We start from the raw sequence: 23,936 nt of genomic DNA, 5'->3' as shown, positions 1-23,936 counted from the left end.
GAAGGAGTCCTAAGGAGAAATCTGTCCTTAGCTTAGGGCTGCTAAATTAGTAGTGTTGGCTAATTGAATCCTTGGAGGCAAGGGTCTCTAGCCTTTGGGATCTGGAACAAACCTCAGCTGAGCAAGTTACAGGAATTAATTTAAGGAAGACTGACCACATGTCTGTGCTCCAGCCTGAAAAGTTTGCTGTAATCTACTTTAGTTGATGGGGTAGAGAAAAGCAAACAAGCTGGGCCGAGAGCTCTCACAGTACCTACAGCACACATTCCTCTACACTCAGTTTCGAGAAAGCAAGATGAGAAGAGTGGTAAGTACTCCATGGTGAGTAGCAGCTGGCTAAGGTTATTAATGTTTTTTCCACAAACCATCTTGGCTGAGGATCTTGTAGCCTTGAACGTTTTTATGCCCACAGCACTTTGTAAGATTTGTTTTTCATTTTCTTTTCATTTTATAGTTGGGGAACCATTACACAAAAAGCTGTGTCCGGAAGGCCTAGCTAAGGTACCCAACTTCAGCACCACAATTAACATGGTGTGCAATTTAGTAAGTCTGACAAGTGGCTTTTATCCTTTGCTCTCCACGAGATCAAAATAATTACACTCAATAACTAACACTGTCCAGGCAATTCTGCTGGAAATAGTCCTGGGCACCTCCAGTTAGCTTACAGTCAATGCATTATTTTGGTGACTTTATGCAAAACAGAAACAGTCCCCATCACAAATTTCTACAATAGACAAAAATAACACGACCACATTAAGCTGCTTTCCCCTGTCACCCCTGATGAACTTCATATGGCAAACAGACCAAAAGCCCCCGCTGAGCCCCTGAAGCTGAATGTGAAACGGAAATATCAGAAAAAAACACTGCCAGCATCCCAGAACATGACTCACACTGCGTAAGTACCAAATCACTACATTTAGAAGATTCTCGTCTGGTTATTTTGTGTGGATAGATCAAGCACTCTGAAACTCCATTTGCTGAAGGAAGCAGACTGAGCGCCAGGGCTCCTAACTTGGTAGTCACCTCCTGTGCTAGTTAACTTCAGGCAAGTCACTGCATATCTCTACACTACCATTTCCAAATGCAAAACTAATTATACTAATCCCTTTTCTGCAGCACTTAAACATCTATGGATGAAAAGCATTATCCTAAGAATATTAGAGCAAAGAAGTAAAATACTGCATGGGAAGCCAGGGCCAAGTCTCTTCTGTCGATCTATCCTTTCTGACATGTATAAACTCTTCCACACAGAAATTACTACACAATGCTGTTTAAAATTGATGGACCTTCCTGAGCAGAGTAAAATGGGGAACTGCTAAGGGAAAACCACTGATACAAGAGAAGGAAAGATGTAAACTGTCCTAAGGGCCAGATTCTCAAAGATGTCTGCAAACAGATATGAGGTCCATTCATGATGAGATTTTCAGAACCAACGTTTATTTAGTCCCGCTAACATCAATTGCAGCTAATTAGTGCTGCCTTTGCAGACAACTGCAACTTTAATCACTCTAATCATTGAATCTGACCCCAAGTAAACAAACTATAACAACACTGTTTAATGTTGCTTGTAAGACTATTGTGGAAAACTTTAGACAGAAATGTGACTTTTAAACTGCAGTTTAGCAATCCATAAATACTAATGAGATCATGTGCTGTTTTGTCTTGTGATAATTTTTTCCTATTAAAATCTTGTTCTTTTTTTAACCTAATAAGCACATCACTAGTCTAAGCACATTCATTGTTCAAAGTTTAAATTTACAGCTAAAATAAAGAGAGGTTGCTTACCAATAACCAGAATTCTTTGAGACACGAATTCTTCATGTATATTCAAACTACTGGGCTACATATATGTCCTTTCACTTAAGACTAGTCTTGTATCTTTGCAATGAATAAGTATATAAGGTACTGACTGTGCCACTTTTGGTTTCCTCCCAACCATAAAAAGAAAAGCTAGATAAATTTAAAAAATTCTGAGGGAGAACAAAGTAATGAAAATAGAAAACACTAATGTGAACTAAATATATTTTTTTAAAGTTGCCTGTTGGTAAATCACCTCTTTTTCTATTTTGAATGCACTAGTATAATTTATCGTAGTGACTTCAACAGCTACACCTGGCCACTAAGCACCTGCGGGCATGGAGTCTTTTACAGAAACCATTCTAGCACTAAGAGCATATGGTGAAGCTACTGATGGATCTACAGATAGCATCACCTTCAGTACCTCAACTGTTTCTTAACAATGTTTTTTTCTCTAGAGAAGTACTCTGTAGTGACAGTGGGAGATTCATCTTAGCAGTCTGATAGCAAATTTTGACACAGTCACCAACTGACTTCGACAGTCTGTGTGGAAATGGCTGAACTGTTAAACCCCCCAGAAAACACACAATGAATAGCCTGAAGCATTTAAATGTGTGAATATAGAAGTAGACAACCCACAACATAAAAGTATAAAATAACAAATTCTGCTTTAGAGGCAGAACACCAGCAATGAAATTTTTGAGTTTAAATAAAACCAGCTGATTAAAAAGTATAATTCTACCATGATTTGAGACAGAAAATGAAGAATGTTATTCATAAGAACATATGTGGCTCCTGCAAAAGCTTCTGAGGAAGTGGCCTTGATGAAAGCAAAAGCAGTAAACACCAAGCCCAAGACCTTAATGAGGCTAAGTGAGAATTCAAACTCTTTTAGCCTTAAGCAGATATTCCATAACAGCTTTAATAAATGATACAGAAGGAGAAAAAAAAAAAAGGTAAGAAGCCACATGGATCTCATTCCCATAATGTGCAGCATGTGGATGCTGGATGGCTTTCCTCATTGAAGTATTCCTGATTTTTTTCCATAGGAAAAAGTCCACAGATGACAAAAAAATATCCAGCTAGACAGACACTAAAGTGGGTAAGATACCTGTCTGTCCCAAAGCACTGACAAACGGGGCTTCAATCCTTTCACTTACACATGACAGGCTGGCTGCCGTCACAAGGGCTTGTCATGGCATTTTCACTGGGTTTCATACAGAAGAAATAGGTAAAATTATTAAAGCTGGGTTACACAGGAAAATTCTTTCCAAAAACAAGGCCAAGCCATTGAACAGACAAAAATTAAAAGAACAGCAATTTTCAGAAGCACATACATTGTCGTAATCTTTCTGTTGCAGAAGTACATAGTACATTATTTATGATTTTTACTAGAAATGAAGTTATGTAAAAAGAGCTACTAACAATAAGAAACACCAGTGTTAATATGCAAATTATAAGATATCTTCAAAACAATTTTTTCCATTTCTAGAAAAACAAAGAAACCCCAAACCTCTTTTTGCGAACAATCTATTTGAGTTGGGTATGATTTCACTCACAAATACTAGTCAAAAGCATTTTTCTTGAAATCATTTTCAAAATGAAAACTGTTTTTCCATCTACTTCTAATATCTTTGTCTAATGGGGTATATACACACTGTGGATGAAACATCTCTAAATAAACAAGTTATTTTTAGGAGAACACTGCGACAGTTCTTGTAAATATTAGACTGCGATGGTTACGCAGTATGGTCTAATACTGGATTATTTTGAAGTCCTCTGGAAATCCATTCTTGGTTAATATTGACTATTAATACCCATCAATTTTAAGAGCAAGCTTGCAGCTTTGAAGCTCATATCTCTACAAAATAACTCTCCACAACAGGATGTGGCTTGGGTTCTTTTTCACCTACATCTTAGTCTACAGTAACAAACAGCAAGTCCTTCCTACTGTAATTTAAGCAGGATTCTGAGAGACTAAGTGGTAAATGATAAAATATGCCTTTGTATGTAGAAGAGAAACATTTCTGTGCCAGCAGTTGATTGCCACGTGCAGATCTGTGATTGCCTAAGTCCTTTTGACATCACCGCATAAATTGACTCCCGCTCCCTTGTTGACACACATGTAAAATCCATGCCTGATAACCTTGTAAAAATATATACAGTTTAACTACAATACAAACAAGCATTATTTCTCCTACCAGTGAATTATATCCATTCCTGCTGCATAATATATCATATGTTTAACAGTGCACACTACTCAGCAACTTAACCTATTTCATAAACTCTGAAAACCTACCTTTTCTATGAATGCTATTACTGACTATGCCACTTCATATTTTTTCTGTACTGTATCATGCCACACTTTATTCATGCACAAATACTAAATGTAATTTGGAGCAGGGATTTTCCTAACTTTTTTTATCCTGTGCTGTTATTTTATATGTTTCCAAGTACATATGCATTACTATTTAAATAAACAACAGTAACAAAATCCAGATGAAACTTTACAGAAATGTAGGTACTCCGAATGTAATTAGCCAAACTGGAATTCAGCCAGGGAAACATCCCTACTCTTGTGGAAAACACCAACAGATCATACAAATGGCTTGAATGGGTCAAAATCATAAGTACATAAATATATACTTTAAATTAAATTTCCAAACACAGTACACCATCATCTATCACTTTCTGATTATCTAGCACAGCTATCAAAGGTACTAGAGCTTCATTAGCAAACGCCATCTCAAGGCTACCTCCATTGCAGCCTGCTGTAGTCTGAGATGCAGGAAGTGAAGGTCATCATTTAAATTCAAGACAAAGAGACTGTAAATCAGCACTTCTGCCCGATGTGGGGGTTCCTGCGACAGCAGCTCACCAGCAGCTCTCCACCCGGTCTGGCAGCTCAGGTAATTTCATTAATTCAGTGGAACTCAGAAGAAACGTTGGAAACCAGGGCTGTAATTTCATGCTGTCAAGAGCTCTTTTTGTTTCCTAACTTTAGCAACGTAGATGTGAAAAGGTTTGATACCTACTGCAATATTGCACTTCATGTATTGTTTGATAATCATCTGGTCACCACACCCACCAGAACGGGCTGAGCTCACGGGGACGCTTGTTTGCTCTCCTGCCAGGACTTCAGCCTTCTTTAACACCCTGTCCTTTGACAGCTCCTAAACTGCAATTCAGCCACCCAAAGCCGCTTTTAAGAGGCATCTTCAGCTCTTCAAAACCTGAAAGTATGTTGCATTAACACTGACACTTTGCTTTTATTGTCACTGAATTCTCATTTTCCTTTGACATGCAGCTGATTTCAGCACCTTTCTTTCTTTAACCTCACCGAGTTGCCTTCCATGACTGAATCCCCTATTTACTGGTAAAGAAATACACAACGAGGACACAGCACATTCGTCTGAGTTTGCAGCCCTTTCAATGTTCTTCCAAAAGAAAGAGAGCAAAAGTATCAGATCCCTATTTCAACTGGCTCAGTGAGGTCTTACTCAGCAGTGGGATGGCATTCATGAAACCTTTAGTCAAATTTCTCCTCTACTGTTGGACTCCTCATGTACACATATCATGACATTACTTCAAAAAAGGAATGACATCCCAGAATGCCCAGGTGAAAGTATAACAAGAAGTTGTACCAAAATTGTAATAAACTAACATGATAAAGCAGAAGAGCTATAAGGAGTTGGAGAGTGAAACCACTGAAAAATTCACTAATTAAATAAACACCAAATAAGATGAACAACTGACCCTCTCCTTTGTTCAGTCTCCCTGCTGAAGGTACAGAGAGATACTTAACACGATCATAACCTCTCATCTGATGAAGCTTTCAGTGTACATCACGAAAGCACAAGGAAATATGCCAAGGGATCCAGACACAAACAGATGGAATTGGCATGTCTGGATTCTGAGCCTTCATTGAACAAGAGGGAAATACAGTTCCCATCTTCATATGAAACACGACTTTCTTGTTCCACCTGCACTCAGACAGATAACAATACCTCACAAGAGCATAACTTCCCTTTTCATCTCTACAGAGAAATAACTGAAAAGCACATGGGTGACCCTTTAAAAAACTGCTGGTGCCAAGTGCATCACTGCCAAAGAATTTACCATCTCTCCCTGGACAAGATACTTGCCTATTGCATACCAAGAGGAGACTTATTTCATTGTGAGTAACTCCCTCTCAGAAAATACAAGACACTTAAAAGCATCATGACATTTTCCTCTGCTTTTCACTGCCACCTATTAGCTGCTGCTATACTTATTTCCCTTTTTATGTATTTAGATTACTGGGTTTCTATAGTTGCAGCATTTAAGTCTAAGCTATTAAGTTTTCTAGTGCTGTTGACATAAAATACAAACTTCTCCCACTTTCTTTTACATCATTATACTTACAGAATAAGCCATTTTCAGAGTAATATTTAAATTCAGAAAGTTATTTGGGCTTATAATTTTAAAATGTGGCTTTCATTTTCATGCTCACAAACTATGTCTGTTATGAAAATATTTCATAGCAAGCTGCTGCCTAATTAGATGACTTAAACTCTGTATTTAAAAGAACTGCCAAAGAATATAAAAATCAGATTTTTTCTTTGTTTGCTATGATGTGCTTTTTTTCTACTTGTATTATGTACAGGACAAAAAACAATTGAGTGATAAGACCATGAATTCACATTGTACTTTCCTTTATAATGTTCATCAGCTAACTGGGATGTTCATAGTTGTTTTCTTTTTTGTTTTCTTTTTTTCTTTTTTTTTTTCCAAAAGTGACATTTAGAAGCCAATAACCCAAAGTGCATTACTGAACACTTTAACTGTGTCCAATAGGTAGAAGACCTAGCTGCACACTGATTAAATGATTTAACTGCTAGATCAATGAATGCAGCATGAATTAAAATGGCTGCAAGCTTTTCTGGGCATAAGATGAGACCTAAAAAAAAGGTACCTTACTTTTCATTTCACAATTCAAAGAAAATGCAATAATTTCTTTTAGAAAGAAAAAAGATACATGTTTTCCTGACAGAAATAACACAGCTTTATTCTAATATATAGTGACTAAACCATATATTTTAATTGTCAAAGATCTGACTACATTTTGCCATTCTCATACTGAATAACCTCACTCAAGGAAAAAGCAGTCTCTGCTCAGGAAACATAATGGTGTTAGGATTTGGTCCAAAGTGAACTGTTATCTCACATGTGAAGATAATGAATGTTAATTTAAAATAATGTTCTTTTAACTCCAGGGTTTTTTTCATATAATCAATCAGGCCTGAAAGTGTGTGCATGCGCGCTCTCTCTCGCATGCACTCTCTCTGTCACTCACCCATAAATACTTCATTTTATATTCTCATTCCCAGAGATTCAGAAAATTTTCTGCAGGTGTAAACTAATATTGCTCCACTAAAATCAACAGAGCTGCACCAAATGACATTAGCAAAGTCACTGGTCCTGCCTCCTGTGACAAGGGTGTACCTGACTTCCACTTAATGTCCATCTCACAACAAACTCTCCTTTTCTTCCTTTCAAATGTGCATTTCCCAGCTCTTACTGGTACTCAACAGACAACCACTACAGCCTTTCACTAACTCGATCCTCGAGGTCTCTTATCTCCATCAAATCCCTCAGAGAAGCAGGTATGACATGGCTCTTTTCTGCAACCTAGGAAGAAGCTCTCGGAAAGTGCAAAGAGAAAAAGCACTGCAGTGGGAGGCTGCAAGGCATGTAGAGAGGACAGAACAGGCTTGACCTAAAAAGCAGAAGGTTTCAACATTACAGCTAAAATACTCAGCTACTACAGGAAAGAGAAATTAACACATTAAAAAAAATGGAACAAATAAAACTTCTACATTTAGACTATGGCTCCTGTAAAAACAAGAGCCATAATCTAAATTACTGTTGTTTGGAAATAGTACAGAAAACAAGCATTCTGTAGCTTTCAACCTCAGCAAATTGCCTGATTTTTGACACCTTTTTAGGAGACATATGATGGCTGAAAACAAGACTCTGGATTACATGACATGCTAGTTTGATCAAGAAAGGCACTTCTCCTGAAGAAGAGCCAAGCAGAAATTTGGATACCGTTCCTTCCCACTGGCCCAGGAAACACTGTAACTGCTTATCCACTAATTTGGCAGAGCAAACCATGTTCAGCTCCTCACTCCTTGGTGCACCTGTACTCCAAGCATCTGCGCCACCACGCAGCTTTAGCTGATATTTATTGGTATTTCCTGTGCCTGTGTGAGGAACAAAATCCTTCCATTTTATTGAAAGCTCCATGTTTTCAGGAATTAGTGCTACAACTTAGGCTAATATGTGGTTAACTGGAAATTTGGTTATTTTTATAATACTTTTTAAAACTATTGAGAAAAAGAATATCAGCATGAATTTAAAAAATCAATAAAACTGGTTCCTGGAGATTGTTGGGTCTTAATCTGTATTTCCTAAAAGGTGCAAGTTCAATAAAAAGAGGAAATCTCATGTCTGGAACCAGAGAGAAGTTAGGAGTATGCTTCCAATTAGGACATTTACAAAGAAACCTTCTGGGAGCCAGCAGAGTGGAAAGTGTGCAGGAAAAGGAAGAATCTCTTTCTTACAACAAGTATTTCCTGTAAGTCTATTTACTTCAGGTCAGTGTAAGCAGAAGATGAAGACAAAGCTACAAAACTGAAAGACACAATTACAGATTGAGAGTGTCCATGTTTATCACTTTCCAACACTGTCAGTCTGAAATGCTCCCAGGTATGCATCAGCACTCTCCTTCAAAAAGTTATGTCAGTGAAATACAATATTTTCTTTTAACATGCAAACAAACAAACAAACAAACAAACAATATTTTAATATGGCAGCTTTTAAACAGCCTGATATTCCATTCTAGTCAGACTGCTAAGAGGTGGGACATCCTGAGTTATCTGTGAGCAAAGTGTATATATCCCTTCTCATTGTTCCTCATTTTTTACTATGACCAAGAAAAGTTTTGAGAAAGCTATTTTATTTGGGAAAAAAAATTAAATTATCTCTTTTTTTTTTTTTTTAATATTAGTGCCAATGCCAAATTATTCAGTGTGCCATATTATATTCAAGTGTCAGCTTGCATGTGATGACTGACACTGAAGCTTCCCAAGAAAAGGTCCATGCAGCCAGTTCTTAGGAGCATCCTAAATTCTCAACTATAGTTATGTGAAGCTAAAAATGGTGCCAGTCTGGTTCCTAGGAAAAACAACTAATAACAATTCTTTGCTTTTAATTAAAAAGAAAGAAAAAAAGTTTTCTGCAATTTTGAGTGTTTAACAAAAAAGGAATAGAAGCACAAGGTGAGGAGAACGTTACCTACTCTAAACAATTTGTTGCATGGAGCAAGAAGGATTGCCTAGATTTGCTGGTAAATTATAAGAACAGGATGAATCAAGATAACTTTCAGAATTCAGGTTTTTAATTTATGTTATATGACAAAAAAAAAATTGATTACTTAATCTGCTCACACATTCACAATTTCTGTAATTTTGAAACTGCGTTAAAATACAGAGTTTTCTGACATATCGGTTTTCTAGCTTTCCTAATAAATATATTATTAAAAATAAACCTTTCTTCTCATAATAGTATTGGCTTTTCCAGTAGGATTTTCTTCTTTTACCATTTTCTTTATCTATAATTAAGGTTTTCTATAACACACAGGATTTAAGATATACAGAAAATGGCAGAAATCACTAACAGTGATCACTAACACTAATCCACGTTTTCTCTGTTCTTTTCAAAAGCAGTTAATTCCTTCAAAGACTAATGTACATGTCAGAAAAGTGCCTTAGCTTCAATGAAAATCATCAATGTAAAATTTAGCATGTGCAAAAAAACTAACAGTCATACTGTTAATATTGAAAAGGCAAAAAAATGCCCATGTAACACTGCTATGCAGCTCCATTAAAAGAATTAAAAATACAGCATTACATAAAATTGTATTGGCAAATTTTAACTGTGTTCTTCCTGGAATACTGGAGTCATACATAAGGTTTTAATTTTTAAAACTATTTTGTGAAACTAAACTTATTCATCAGTATGCTCCAAGGCCTATGCATTTTCATGCCTGTGGGAAACAAGTGCTTATATGATCAAGGTCTCCATCATTATATTAATATTAATCTATGGGTAACAATGAATTTTCTGCAGTGAATAGTGAATATCAATTTTCATCAGTGAACAATCAGTGACTGTGTGGCCTGTGATTACATTTTATGAAATAGCAATTCTTTTGTTTTGATTTTGTACAATTTTTGAACCTGGATCCTAGTAATTGCTTGGGGGAAGGAGATTATGCATAAACTCTGGGTTTCAACTTGTCTCTGAAGTCAATGACAGCTCATAAGACACTGATCACAAAATTAACAACCGACCAGAAGGAAAACTGGAGAAACCCCCCACCATTCTGAGGCAGAATTTCCACCTTAATTTGTGCATGTGAATGCACACACTGCAGTGTTATGCAAGGCACAGACTCTCTCCTCTTAGGAAGTTTTCTTTTACAAGCAATGACACCAAGAAAATAGTAATAAGGCACAAGCAGCCAATGCAGACTTGGCTGGTGCTTGGTTTCTGACTTGGGAAGCATCTGTAATTGCAAACAGGTATCTGTAGTGTGAGATCCTCTCTTACTGAATGCATAAATGTTGTGTGAGACTTAACAGAAAATGATAGCATGCTAAGAAAGATAAAGCTCTCAGATCAGTCTCTCAGATCTTAAAGATTTGTTGAGCAATAAACATATCTTACATACTTTTAATTTCTTTTTTACTGTATACTATTTCTAGCTACTCTGGAACTCTGCTAATCATTTTCTCTCAACTCCATTTTGTTTCACTTACTCGCTTTTCCAGAAGGTTCAAATAAAACCTAAGGTTGACAGATAAGAATCACTCAGCTAAAATTAGTAAACTAAGTGCCATGTCCCGTGAGTCACAGCATGCAACTCCCATCCACCTCTCTTTAAAAGACCAGATAACAATGCCATGCCCTAAGTGCACGGGATCAAATACCCACTTGCCAAAACACTGCTTTTTAGTACTACATCTACTAGCAGAGTCCTACAGTCTGTAACCAAAACACAGTTAAGTCAGCTGCATTAAAATCATAGATGTGAATATAACGCAAGTAGGTTTAATATTTAACATATTAACAAATATAGGAGAAATTAAGAGGTAAGCAGGAATATGTTTAACTCTTCTTTTTTTTCAATTACTAGACCTCAAATCAATAGTATCCTATTATGCGTAAAAAATAAATTAGAACCCAGTCCTTTGCATGCAAAAAAATGCAATTTCCACAAAAAAAAGGTGAATGGGATATTACTGGTATTTTTGTTGTATATTTAAATTAATTTTTAATGAACAAGTGGATTTTAGTACTTTAAATTTCACTGTGTCTGGTGTTGAAATTATTTTTAAGAATTAGTCTTATATAATACTACAAGTGAGAGTTGTATGAAGACTCATAATCATTAATTCACAATGTTTTATTCTGCAATTATTTAACCTTGGAATTTAAAACTGAATACAGTGTAAAGGTATATGCAAAGATATTCTGATTGTTAGTAAGTATACCAATAAACCATATTTTACTTACATTTTTTAATATATTTCTAGTTTTGAAATTACAAGTACTACTGCCCTTTTTAACCAACAGTATACTTTAAACTTAAATTACATTTCTCTGCATTTTCGTAACAAACACTTTTGCATTCTAGTGAAGTGTAAAATGAGAGATTGGAAGAAAATCAAAACCAGTCTTTTTGTACACAAAACTCTCAATGGCTACACTTTGTTCTTATCTACATGGTATAGCTATGGGATCAGGCTCCAATGGGATATTACCAAAGCTGGCTAAAATTAGACACCATGAGCTTTAACTTGGGTTCATGGACATGTCAGTATGTATCACCACTGTGCCTGCTGTCGCCTGCCCACAGGACTTAAAAGACCCTGGTTGTTTCAGGGAGAAAAAAAAGAGAATAAATAAATATGAATGAAATCTTACTAAAATGCTAGGTTTACCCTAAAATTTTTTTTCACATAATTCAATATTCACAGCATGATAGAAATAAACAAGAAGACAGAGTTCAGGCTTTCACAATTTACTTGCTGGCAGGCATTGGTTTAAATAGATGATAAAATTGTGTTTAAAGACGACGATGGAAAATATGGTGAAAAAAATGGGCTCGATCCAGCCCTGGTGTTTCTGGGAGCTGCATGTGGAGAGGCCTTGGAAATCAGATGGCCCTGTGTGCCACAGGAGTTCAGCTGTGCAGGCTTGAGGCCACAGTGGTTATTGTACTGTACACAGCCACTCTGGTGTCAGTCTACTCCCAGTTACCTGCACTACACCCAGGAATGAAGGGGTTTGTGGAGTTTACCACATTTGTTTTGCATTTCTTATACTCTCGCCAATAACAAATAAAGAAATTCCTGAAAAATTGAGTCATTACGTCATCTTATAAATTACCTATTTTGCAGGCTGTACTCTCACGACTGGAAGATTAAACCTTAGAACAATAACCCAATTATGAGCTAAATTTACATTCAACTGATGAAAAATGATCCAGAACCTGACAAGAACAATCTTTGCTCACAATGTTTAGCACAAGCAACACTTGACAGCCTAAAATGCATGAGCTATATGAAAGATGACATACATTGCACTGCCCAGCTACCAAGGGCACCATGCTCCAGGTACTACACACATACAATGGGAGTGTTCACCACATCCTGAGACTAAACAAACCCAACAAAAACCGAGGCACAAAACCCTCTGCAGATAAAGAACATCATCTGACATTACCTCCTAAACAATCAGGGCAAGAAGAATGGCTAAACAAAGTCCTGTTATATGGAAGGAAAACCACTGCAATTAATAAAATCAGTGGCCAGGATTTGAAACAAATGTATGTATTTGCTGGATAGATATGAAAAAAATTTCTCCAACAATTCTGACCTAACTTTTGAAAAAAATCTCCAAACCCTACTTCATTCAGGAAAGTAAAACCTTGTGTGCATTTGGCCAGTAATTTTAAACAATTCCACATTTTACCAACCAAGTTCATCACTAGTGTGAGGCACGTATGCCTTGCATAGATTAATTTTGTTTATAGTTCTAGTTAGCATTTGTAACAACCTGCATTACGGGTAAAATACAAGTTTTACTGACAATTATGCTAATCTGGATCCAGCTAAAAAGTCATTTAAGAAGCAAACCAGAAATTTCCCGAAAACATCTTCATCATCACCTTTCACACACTTTCACATCACAGCACACTTTCAGAACTTTTAGCCTGGACCGATTGACACTGCCTGAAGTCCTCACAGACGTCCAGAGATAAATGTTCTGAAAGACTGTGGAAGGCAGATACTATGAAAACTAGTTACAGGTATGTCCAAAATTAGTGGACTTTAGCTGACTGAAGTTGGGTCCTCAATTTCAAAACATGTCTGCTAATTCTAAAATTCCCCCTCATTCTCAAACTGTGTGAAATGAGACAATTTGCTAACTAACTAGATAAAATGCAGACATCTATGGGGGCATTTAGTTACCTAAAATTAAGAAAACATCTTCAATGTTAACTTTCATCTAGTTCCTTTTGAAGTATTTTATTCTAACCCAGTGACTGCAGATGGCACAGTTCAGTGGTCCCCAAGCCGTGGTGCACTGGTAGAAATGCTCAACAGTCTAGATGGAGCCTAAGCCAGTTCAAGGTGAGTTTGAGGCCAAATTCATAGTCCATCTTCTCAGGGAGCATCATGTCACTAACCACACCCTGTATGTTTTATTTACATGCAGGCAGAAATACCAAACCCGCTTCACAGCCTTTCACCGTCTCACTTGTTTTTAAGATGACCTTAGGCTGAAAACATGATCCAGGCTCTTCTGCTGCAGAAGCCTCAGGTCATCCTGAACACTCCCTTCTCCTCTCTGCTCCAAGGCAGGGGGAAACCTGAACAGTAGATGCCCACAGAATGTCTACTGCCTGCAAACAGTATGGACACACAGCACATGACCTCCCAGTCACATACTGGCTGCACAGCAATTCCAGTAATGAAATTCTTGTCACTCCAATAGTGCTCATTTTTTGTCCTGAAAAGTTATGAAGCATTGCTCTAGCTCATACTACAGAAGGACTACGTCAAACTACTAGGAATTTTGATTTTTGGTGAACAAACTCAATTTGGTTTTTTACATTTATATTTAATAGCTGGAAGTGCTTGCTTAGATTTAAAAAACAAAACAACACCTTCAGAGGTGAACTACCCTGTAAAATTTTTGCTAAAAAGCTTCAAACTGTCAAAGAGTATCTTCTAGCACATCACCAAGGTTTTCACGCCCCCACCCAACATCCACAGACTCACAACTCCCCTTACAAAGCTGACTTCAACACAAGACAATTTCCATCACACTATCCAGTTCATGAGGTGGAGTGGAAGAGTAATTTTTCTCTCTGAGACCTTTGCTACTGAAACCCATACCACGTATCAGCTGCAGATGCAGAGACCACCATCCATAGCACACCAAACAGTCATCAACATAGTCACTTTTTTCTCCACTCACTAAAACCAAACTCATCATCAGCAACATCAAGTGCTCTCTGTTGAGCTACATACCCCATGAACCATTCCCTTCCCTCCCTTCCCCATGCAACTATCTGGTCAAAGCAGAGAGGGTTGGTTTAGGCATGGAAAAGCTGACATTTTAAGGCCATAGAACCACAGTGGGAATTAATTAATGCCATAAATCCCATAACAGTGGGAATTATTTTGTGGGTACTTCCACTTTTATACAAAACATTAGTCAGCAAACAGTCTACTTCCCTAAAGACTTTCTGTAACACACTCAAGAGTGGCTGATAATTAAAAAAAAAAAAAATGTGGAGAGATGCCAGGTCCTTCACACTGAAGGATGAGGAACTAGAAGAACCCAAAGGAGTGCAACCTGAACCACAAACTGGCATTTCTCTTCCCATTTTCCACCCTCCTGACACCTGTCTCAGCATTCACCCCTAAAGAATTAAATGATTTCCTACAAAAGCAACAGAAATGAAAAAATATCAGCACTATCTAGGACAAGAAAGCATTTTCCACTCTTCTTAAAACTACAATAAATAGAATTACTCCCACAATACAGAGACCATGTCAGATGATTCCAGGTTAAATCATAAAACCAACCAGCACTGAATTAAAGTTTTTTCACTCCTTTTCCTCTTCTCAAGCCACCCCATATCTAGAATCTAGTAAAGTTCACAGAAGACCAAAAACAAATTCCCAAAGTCTGCTGGTTTCAGGATAAGCCCCAAAAGACACACGAAGTTTCCCAAATCCTTAACATCAGCTTTTTACAGGGGGGCTGCTGTCTGGAGCACACGAAAGGTCAGGAAAGAGCACCGAAACTCCTCATCATCCTTACCACGGGCACTCCCACACCTACACTTCCATCCTTTCCCCGAAAAGAAAGGAGACAGGCCTCTGAGCAGCTCCCCTCCCGAGGGAGGGGGAGAAGGCGAACACCCCACAAAGTGCACCGAGGGAGTTATCTGCAAACACGGCTTCGGGGGTGCACACACACAAAGCTCCCCAGAACGCCGACAAAAGCGAGCCCGTCGCCAGTTCGCATTCCCCGACTCGCCGAGCCCGACTGGGGGCAGCGAGTGCGCAGCTCCCGGAGGGCGCGGGGAGCCGGGGGGGGAGGGGGGAGAGCAGAGAAATCGCCCCTTTTTCTCCCCAGGCCCTGCCCCAGAGCACACAAGGGAGGCGAGGAAGCCGCCGGGGGTGTGCTGGGGGACGAGGCGATCCCGGGGCCCCAGTGCCCCGCCGGGCGGCGAGGCCGTCCCGGCTACCGGGGTGTCACCGCCCGCAGCCGCCGGGCGAGGAGGGCCGGGGCTCTGAGTTCACCCTTTCCCCGTCCCCTCCCCTGTCCCCCGCGGGCACGGCAGCCATGGCCCCTCGCCCGGCCTGCGGGAGCCCCGCCGTCTCTCTCCTGTGGAGCCTCGGCGCTGTCGAGCAGCTGCCATTACTCGGGCCAAGACCCGTCCTCCAAGCAGGCATCCCCCTCCCCAGCGAGGAAATGCGGTGGCGGCAGGGGTGTGTGAGCAAAAGGAAAGCGGGAGAGAGTGGGGAGCAAAGCGGTGGCCCCGCGTGTGGGAGAAAGCGGGACCGGGGGGTGACGGGGCTGAGGCCGGGCTGCACCACACCCTGCCCGGCCTCGCCTCTCACGCGAGTCCCCGGCTCCCCCGCGCCCTGCAGGCCCGCGCGGAGCGCTGGAAGCGGCGATTCTCTCCGGAGCGCCCCTCTCCCCACCCCACCTCCTCCCGCCCCGGCCCCGGGGCTGGCTGCAACTCGGCACGGGGGCACGGGGGACCCGCCGCCGCCTCCCAGCCGAAATTCGACCGGGGAAGGTGTGGGGACAAAAATAATCGCCGTTAATAATCACACGCGCTCCGCCGCCGTCCCCTTCTCCTCCTCGGTTTCCAAGCGGGCTGCCAGATAATCCTGCCCACTCCGAAAAATGAAATAATAATAATAATAATAATAAAAAAATCCCGCCTTCCATCTCCCCCCCGCAGCCCCACACATTTTATTATTAAGTATAATTGCTCCCCCCTCCTCATATGGCACCCCGCGGGGAAGGATTGCCCCCTCCCCTGGTGCCCAGCCCTTCCCCTGTCCCCTCTCCCCCATCTCCTTGGAACAGTGTGTACATGATTTTGTAGTTTTTTTAAGGCGCCATGTTTATAATCCTCCATCATATTAAAAAAAAAAAATCCACCCAGCATGAGACACGGCGTCTCTCGCACCCCAAAGCCAGGGAGGCAGACACAGAAATATCCACAGGGCTGTAAATTCACCCCCCCTCCCGCACACACACCCCTCCTCCCCAGACTTAAAAGTCTCTCTCACCTTGTGCTGCTGGCGCTGCTTCTGCTGCTGCAGGGGGGGAGAAGTTAAGCCAGGGGAAACTTTTCAATCCCTTCCCCAGGCCGCTGCTGCCTCCTCCTTCCACATATTTTTCCCCTCAGAGTTTTATTGTGTCTGAATTTTCTCTCTCTCTCTCCTCTTCTGTCTGTCCACAGTTCAGGTTTCTGGGGTAAACAGGGTTTAGGATGGTGCTAGGGATATTTGGGAGAAGGAGAACTCTAGTGGTGTCTGCTGGAGTTGCTGTTTGTTTCTTTTATTATTTTTTTTTAATAATACATTTGAAACGGATCTTTAACTATTTATTATGTATTTATTATGTATGTATTTTGTCACAGTCTTAGGTCTGAACCCTCTCTTGTTGCAGAGGGAAAACGTGGTGCTTATCAGGCCTTGATACATGGAAATTCCTCCTATCATTAAATCCAACTTGGAGAAATGACAGATAATGTTTTTAAAAGTAGACACTCACCTTGAGCAACAGGAACTAAAACATAGACAATCAACGGCCTGTCTCAGAGTTGTCAACATGTCGTGAACTGTAGACCACAGAATCATAGAATCATTTAGATTGGAAAAGACCTTTATGATCATTGAGTCCAACTGTTAGCCATTCTTGCACTGCAGGGTTGGGAAATACATAGTAATACAAAATACATAACTTTATAGGAACATATATGTAAGTAGCAAGAGAGCATGTACGTTTTACACTGTTTTTTATGGACTGTGAGGTAAATATTAATGAATGTCTAGGAAAATATATTCTAAAGTTTCTGAAATGCTTCAGGAATTATTAATGGATAAGTAACACACTTCACAATTAATTAACTTGACTAGAACTTTACTTTTATTAAAATATACTGTAAGCTTAATTCTATAAGCATTTATGTATGCAAAAAAATTGAGCCATATGAGTAGTTGTTAATATTACTAAAATAGTAGAAGGAAGTAGTAGTGCTAATGTTGAAAAAGATGCCTCCATTGTGCCTGATCAGTGAAAGATTAAACAGAGTTTGTACACTGAACAGTGAAAGTTTCTCCTGTATGTCCAGTAAATAAGATTTCTAGTAGTGTCTAAACCCACACAGTTTCTTTGAGACTGCTGCATCAGGACTTTACATCCACTTTGAAAATAAAATGTAAATAATGGTTAGTTGCACAGTTGTGATAAAGTCTTACTTCTGTTATGCATTTAAATATGAAAGAACATTTTACATTATCTAAAATAAATAGATAGGAAAGAAAGTGCTGGTAATCTGCTTTCAAAGAGTGCTTGAGGCGTTGGGCAGATACCCAATAGTGGTACTATAATTTATTAACTGCATTATATTGCTTGTATTAATAAAAAGCAAATGAAATTTACAGGCAATTTTTTTTAAGTAAAAAGGGATTTACTGTCATTATAATTACAAAAATACTACCTTATTTTAAGCATTTATTTGTGATGTTTGGCTGTGATTTTGTTAAGGCATGTCATTTTGAAAAGAAGTTTGATAGAAATATATGCCAAGTTTCCATGGGATATTGCTGGCTTGCCTGTCTTAGCTTTCTTTGAAACCTTCTCTGTTCAAATTGTATCTGAGCTATATTTACATACAGGGGGAAGAAAAAAGAAGTTGGGGTCGTTATAGTTTCTGCTGTTTCTACTGTGCAGTCAAGCCAACAGCTCTGCACAAGCCAGCATGGTTAAGGCACACTGATTTTTGCATCCAGAATCAGGGGACAAACATAGCTAGCAGCCACATAACCATTTTTAATTCTTCACCCCAAACAGCCAGGTATGCCCAACAACTGGGTCGCCTGGGGGGATTTGCCGTAACTCCAAAACAAAGCTCCAAAGCCAGTCTCAGCTCCTCTAGTGAAAGATTTATTGCTCTGCCGCAGTGCCTTCTCCTTACCTATGTAAATATTTATTTAAGGCAGAAGTTCAGCTATCTTCAGTATAAAGAGGTTTTAGCCCTTTATCTCTCCCAGGACCCATAGAGAGCTGTCAAATAAATACTCAGGCCGCAGTTTCACCAGCATGGAAGCACATGGAGGGCAGAAGCCTTATGGCTTGCCTACCGTACAGGTTTTTACCTAGAGTCTACCACTTGTCAACAATCTCCTGTACTTAATATACTTATAAAGGCTAGTCTGGACCACCTCCAAATATTTGTTTCAGGATACAAATATTTGATTTTGGAAAGAACAAGGTATCCAAAAGCAAACATGTAGGGAGTGTCTGCAACCATAGCCACGTTATCTTCTTGAGCTGATGGGCAGTGAATTAAATCAAGTGTAGAAAGACAGGCATAGAGCTTATAAATGGGTGTTCATGGGCCAGGTTTGGGGATATTTTGATATCCTCACTAGGTCCCCTGAGTAACTGTTTGCATTATATAGCCTTCAAATGCCCTTTGAAGGGTAAAAAGGATGCATTTTTGTCTCGTTTTGACTTATTTTTCTGTGTACTGTGAAGACTTTTCAATGCTCGTCAGCGTACAGCTTTGAAGCCCGGCTAGCCGGGCTGGGCTAGCCCCGAGTCCTGCGTTTATCCGCAGTAGTTGGGTGTCTAACACGAGCCCTGCGGCGGGTCCCTCCCGGCCATTCACTTTCACTGGGAGCGGGGGCCGGGAGCGCCGAGCCCGGCAGACAATGGGAAGGAAATCCCCCTCCCCCAGCTCCGGCCGCGGCGGGTTTCCTCATCGGCACGGGGAAATGTTTGTTCCAACAAAAAGCGGGCTCAGGGCCGTCTCCAGCCCCCCCTCCCCGGGGCGAGGGCGGGGGGCGGTGCGAGGCCGCGGGGCCGCATTTCCTCCCGCCCGGCCGGGAAGGGCCCTGGCAAGGACGATCGGGAGCCGGAGCTCTGGGGCAGGACCGGCACCTCTCGAGCTGCCGTGGCTCGGTTGGGGAAAGAATTTGCTGGTCCAAAAGGTTAATCGTGAGGGCTCAAGTCGCCTGCTTGCTTACGTGGTTGTGGGGAGAGAAAACGCACCACTGCGTCAGTGTTAGAAAGAAAACATGATAAAGTTACTTCCTTCCGAGTAGAAAGTACTTGCCGTAGGAATACATCGTTCTGCCTGTGTGGTTTTGCCAGTAGTGCTGCACTGGTGTGTAAACAGGCGATCTGTAGGCACTGCTTCTCTTTGAAAGGGACTTGGAGGGGGGAGAAGAAGCTGCATAAACAAGAAACACAAAATTAGCATCATCCAGACCAAGAACATAATCTCCTGCCATGAATTAAGGGGGATACGAGGCAGGTTCATGGGAAAGAAATCCTTTGCAGGTTGGAGACACACAAACCATGACTTGGGAAACCCCTGAGCTGAATGCAGGCTCGGACAAGAATGCCCTGTGTCCTGGCTATAACCATGTTCCTCCAGGTATGTCCACTACACTTTTCAGATGGGAGAAGACCAACACTGCCTAGTAACATGCAGACTGGTAAATATGCCTCTGTTTTCCTTTTAGATGACACTCTTCCCCTCATTCTTTTCCAAAGATCATTCTATTTTTACTTCTAATACTGGACAACACAATACTGTGTGTATATGACTTTTTATTCTTGCCATGCTCTTCTGCTATTCTCTTGCTTTAGTGGTGTTGCAACCATCAAACCTGCAGGTGAACAAGTACATAATTGCTGGTGGGTTCTAGGTACTGGGCTTGGTACCACGAAGTCATCTGAATGCTACCCTTAGGAGAACAGGGAGTCTTGTGTACTCTCCCTCGCAGCACTTGTGCTAGGCTAATGAATGCACATCCCTGCCTTCTCCAGGACTTTCTACCATCTTTCTGGCTGAACTAAACCCACCCACTATAAGCTCAAGTCTTTATCTTGCTTTGTAAGATAGCTGTCTTGCTGTTGGTGCCAGCCCACTTCACTGTGTACTTTACTCCCAGCTGCACTGAAACAAAAATAATTTGAATGTGTTTCCTGAGAGGCAGGTCTGCTGTGTTGTGATCACAGAAGTATTAATGCAGAAAATTAGTGTAAATTTTTCATCAGAACAAAGTTTAGCAACACAGTTTTCTTTGCAGTAAAAATCTCAGCTAGGCATTTAATTTAGGAAGCTGGGGGAAGGGAACAAAGTCTTAATAACAACAGGCTCAGGAAATCCATGGAGCTGAAAACAGTTGGAGGATGGGAGAGTCTTAAGGAGAAGGTTATGCTGTTCCTTTTCTCCCAGGTGATGCCTTAGGTTTTAGGCATTGTAAAGAAAATACCAGGCTCAAGAGGGGGGACACAGAGCAGAGAGCCCCCAGTGTCTGCTGCTCCATGAAGCTGTCTAAGGAGTGAGTTCAAGCCACCCAGAGGTGCTGTCCTTGCAGACTTGACATGATGAGGATTGAAGTAGACTCTGCAGCAGCCAGGATCCTTCTTCCCTTTTCAGCTTCGCTCTCCTTGTTCTGTCCCTGGTGATATGTGGTGCAGGCTACCCACAGTGCTCAGAGGAGCTTGGACAGGCAGAATTTCTAAAGACATTCTGGGGCATTTGTTGAAAACAGTACATTGTGGGGAGGTGGATCTTTGGTCTGACACCCTGTGGCCAGCACTCGCATGTGTGAGTTCCTTGTGGGTGTAACTGGTAATAAAAAACCCCACTCAGGACTAAGTCTAGCAAGTATAGATGTAGACTAAGATACAAAAATGCACTTTTTTTTTTTCTTCACTCTGTTCTGTCTTTACATTTTCATGCACAACTGGGAATAGAGGTTTATCCTAAAAAGTTTACCTGTGAGTAAACTGACATATGTTTATGACATATGACATGACATGTGTTTACACCAGCATTATGCTTCATGAAAAGTGTATGCCTGATTCAGCACGGAGTCTGCCAAAAGAAATATAGCTCCATATTTTTTATCTAATTCTAAACAACTGAGTGAGTTTGCACCAGTTTCATACTTTGTGGGGGAAAAAAAAGCTTTAATGTCAGCTTCCAAGTGTACATCAAATTTATCTCACAGTGGTTTGTCCAGTGTTGGTGTAATATAGGAAATAATCTATATCTATGCAAAATAAACATGCAAAATTTAAATTTTATTTTAGACTGAAGTAGCATCTATTGTTATTTTATGAGGATGCTGTGATTGGAGATACATCATTTGCCAGAAAACCTGCTGTGACTATGAGGAAATAAGTAGTACCTTTTGCTATTAAATAACTACAGAACTAGAACTTTTATATGGAGACATTATGAATGCCATAATTGTAGGGAAATATTAATTACACTGCACATCATAAATGCCAGCATAGAACATAGTAAGAAAAAAAATCATGTGTTTAAAGTAAGTGGAGTCCATCATCTCAAGACAGTGGACATTCATGGATAAGGGAGGTGCATGCATTAGGAGCGTGCAGAGATGTTAAAGTGCTTTTAAAACAGAGTTTAGTTCATGACAAGCCAGGCTTAACCCATTTTGGTCCAGCACTGCCTTTGAGCTAATTAGTGCAGAAATACTCTGTCTCGGCCCTTTGTGTCAAAGCCTTCCATGTTCAGACTTGGCTTGTTAGCTCCAAGGTAGTGCTGGTCCCGGACTGGTTCCATGCATTCATGGGGCACTGCTCTGGCTTAACGAGCCTTTCCAGTATACAGACTTCTGTCCCTGTACAGAACAGAGACATCCAGATGTTTCTGAAAGACACAATGTGTTGTCATTAGTACTTAGCTGGAGCTAATAAGCCGCCTTAGGCCAGAGCTGATCACCAGTTGTGGCTCTGTACTGCTTTTTCCCAAGCTCCAGTTTCCAGGAATACACTGTTTTGCATAGCATTAGCTCCAGTCTCACACTGTTTATTTTTCCAGTTCTGATGCTACACAAAAGAGGCAAAATTGTTTCTGGAACGGAGCTGCTCTCAAATCTAACACATTGCCTGAGCAAGATCTCTACCAGACTGAAGCTGGCCTGGCATGAAGCCATCTTCATGTGCTTGGAACTTTGATGCATCCTGATATCATTGGCAGCTTGACTGCACCTCTTAGAGATATCACTGATTGGCTGTACAGGATGGGCTTAATTAATAGCAACATTTGTGTCAGTTTTGAACCATTATGGTCAGGATGAAAGCTAATGTAGGACCAAAAAAAATCCACATCTGTCATTCTGTGTTTCTGACACCTTATTTGAAAGCTTTTTATATTATTCAAAGTTAAAGATAATATGTTGGATAAGATAAAATAGTTTGGGTCCATTATCACCAATTTAATTTTTGTTGCATTCTGTGAGGAATCACATGCTTGAAATCAATTGTAATATTCTAGTCTGATTGTCCTTTCACTACCAACCTTCTTACACTGATGAAATTGGAAGAGAATGCCATGACAAGTTAACCAAAGTGGAACTTAACACAGTAAGACTGTTTGAAATTATTAGATTTGAAAAGAGTACTGGGACAAATAGATTGTGTATTGTTTGATCTTACATGTCATGTAGGATATGTATTATGTATAATTCACAAGTAATAGATTTTATTTACATATTTGTCTATTTACCTATTTATCTTAGTTAACAGCTGCATTATGTTCAGCATATGGCAATGTAACAAAGATTTCTCATTTAAAAAAAAGGAATTTATTAACAACCTATTAACTTTAATAAGAATAATGTGGGGGTTTGAAATATCTTGTAAATTTACCAGGCAGACTAATCAACAGTCATGGTTAGCTAGTAGCAGGGTAACTAATTACAGTTACCATTGAAATAGTAACTTTAAGTATCGTACATTGCTGAACTTAAAAAGTCCACCTAATTTCCTTGATCCGGAATTAAAAAAATAAAAGGAATCAGATTTTTACATCCTGTACATGCATGTCACTCAGAGCAATTTTGATAACACATTTTCTGTTCAATACCTGCCCTTAATACATTTTTTAACATTGGGACATAAATCCACATATTTTATTTCTAGTATTTGCATGCTTTATAGCCTCTTCTTAGTGCTGGACTAGTTCTAATTTTGTTCATTTCTTAATATAAAAGGAAAGATTTATCATCCCCATGTTTCAGTTCTTAACTATAGGTCATGCTACTTTTCATCTCAGTTATTTATGTGAATGTTTTCCCTTCTGGGTGACAACTATATTGCATTCACTTTGGAAATGCTTTTGCCTTTGAATGGTTTAGCACAACTCCAGAGTGTTGGGACAGACAAACAGACATGTTTTTCCTTCTTTCTCCCATAACCCTCTAGAGATTGACAGA

The 23,936-nt window shown here is 39.9% G+C and overlaps 1 protein-coding gene across 3 annotated transcripts in view; it reads right to left on the bottom strand.

Annotated features, from left to right (window-relative positions):
- The window catches only part of ZMYND11 (zinc finger MYND-type containing 11), a 105,570-nt gene extending 88,632 nt beyond the window's left edge, over positions 1-16,938 (bottom strand). For 2 of the 3 annotated variants that reach the window (XM_069006433.1, XM_069006434.1), the window contains exon 1: positions 16,734-16,937. The gene's annotated coding sequence lies outside the window, so the exon portion shown is untranslated. Of the gene's footprint in view, positions 1-16,733 lie in introns of all 3 variants that reach the window. The other variant, XM_069006432.1, reaches the window with a different exon arrangement.
- Between the last annotated feature and the right edge of the window lie 6,998 nt (positions 16,939-23,936).

This window comes from Aphelocoma coerulescens, chromosome 2 (assembly GCF_041296385.1).
Source record: "Aphelocoma coerulescens isolate FSJ_1873_10779 chromosome 2, UR_Acoe_1.0, whole genome shotgun sequence".
NCBI lineage: Eukaryota > Metazoa > Chordata > Aves > Passeriformes > Corvidae > Aphelocoma > Aphelocoma coerulescens.
This window is presented reverse-complemented; position numbering and strand designations above follow the sequence as displayed.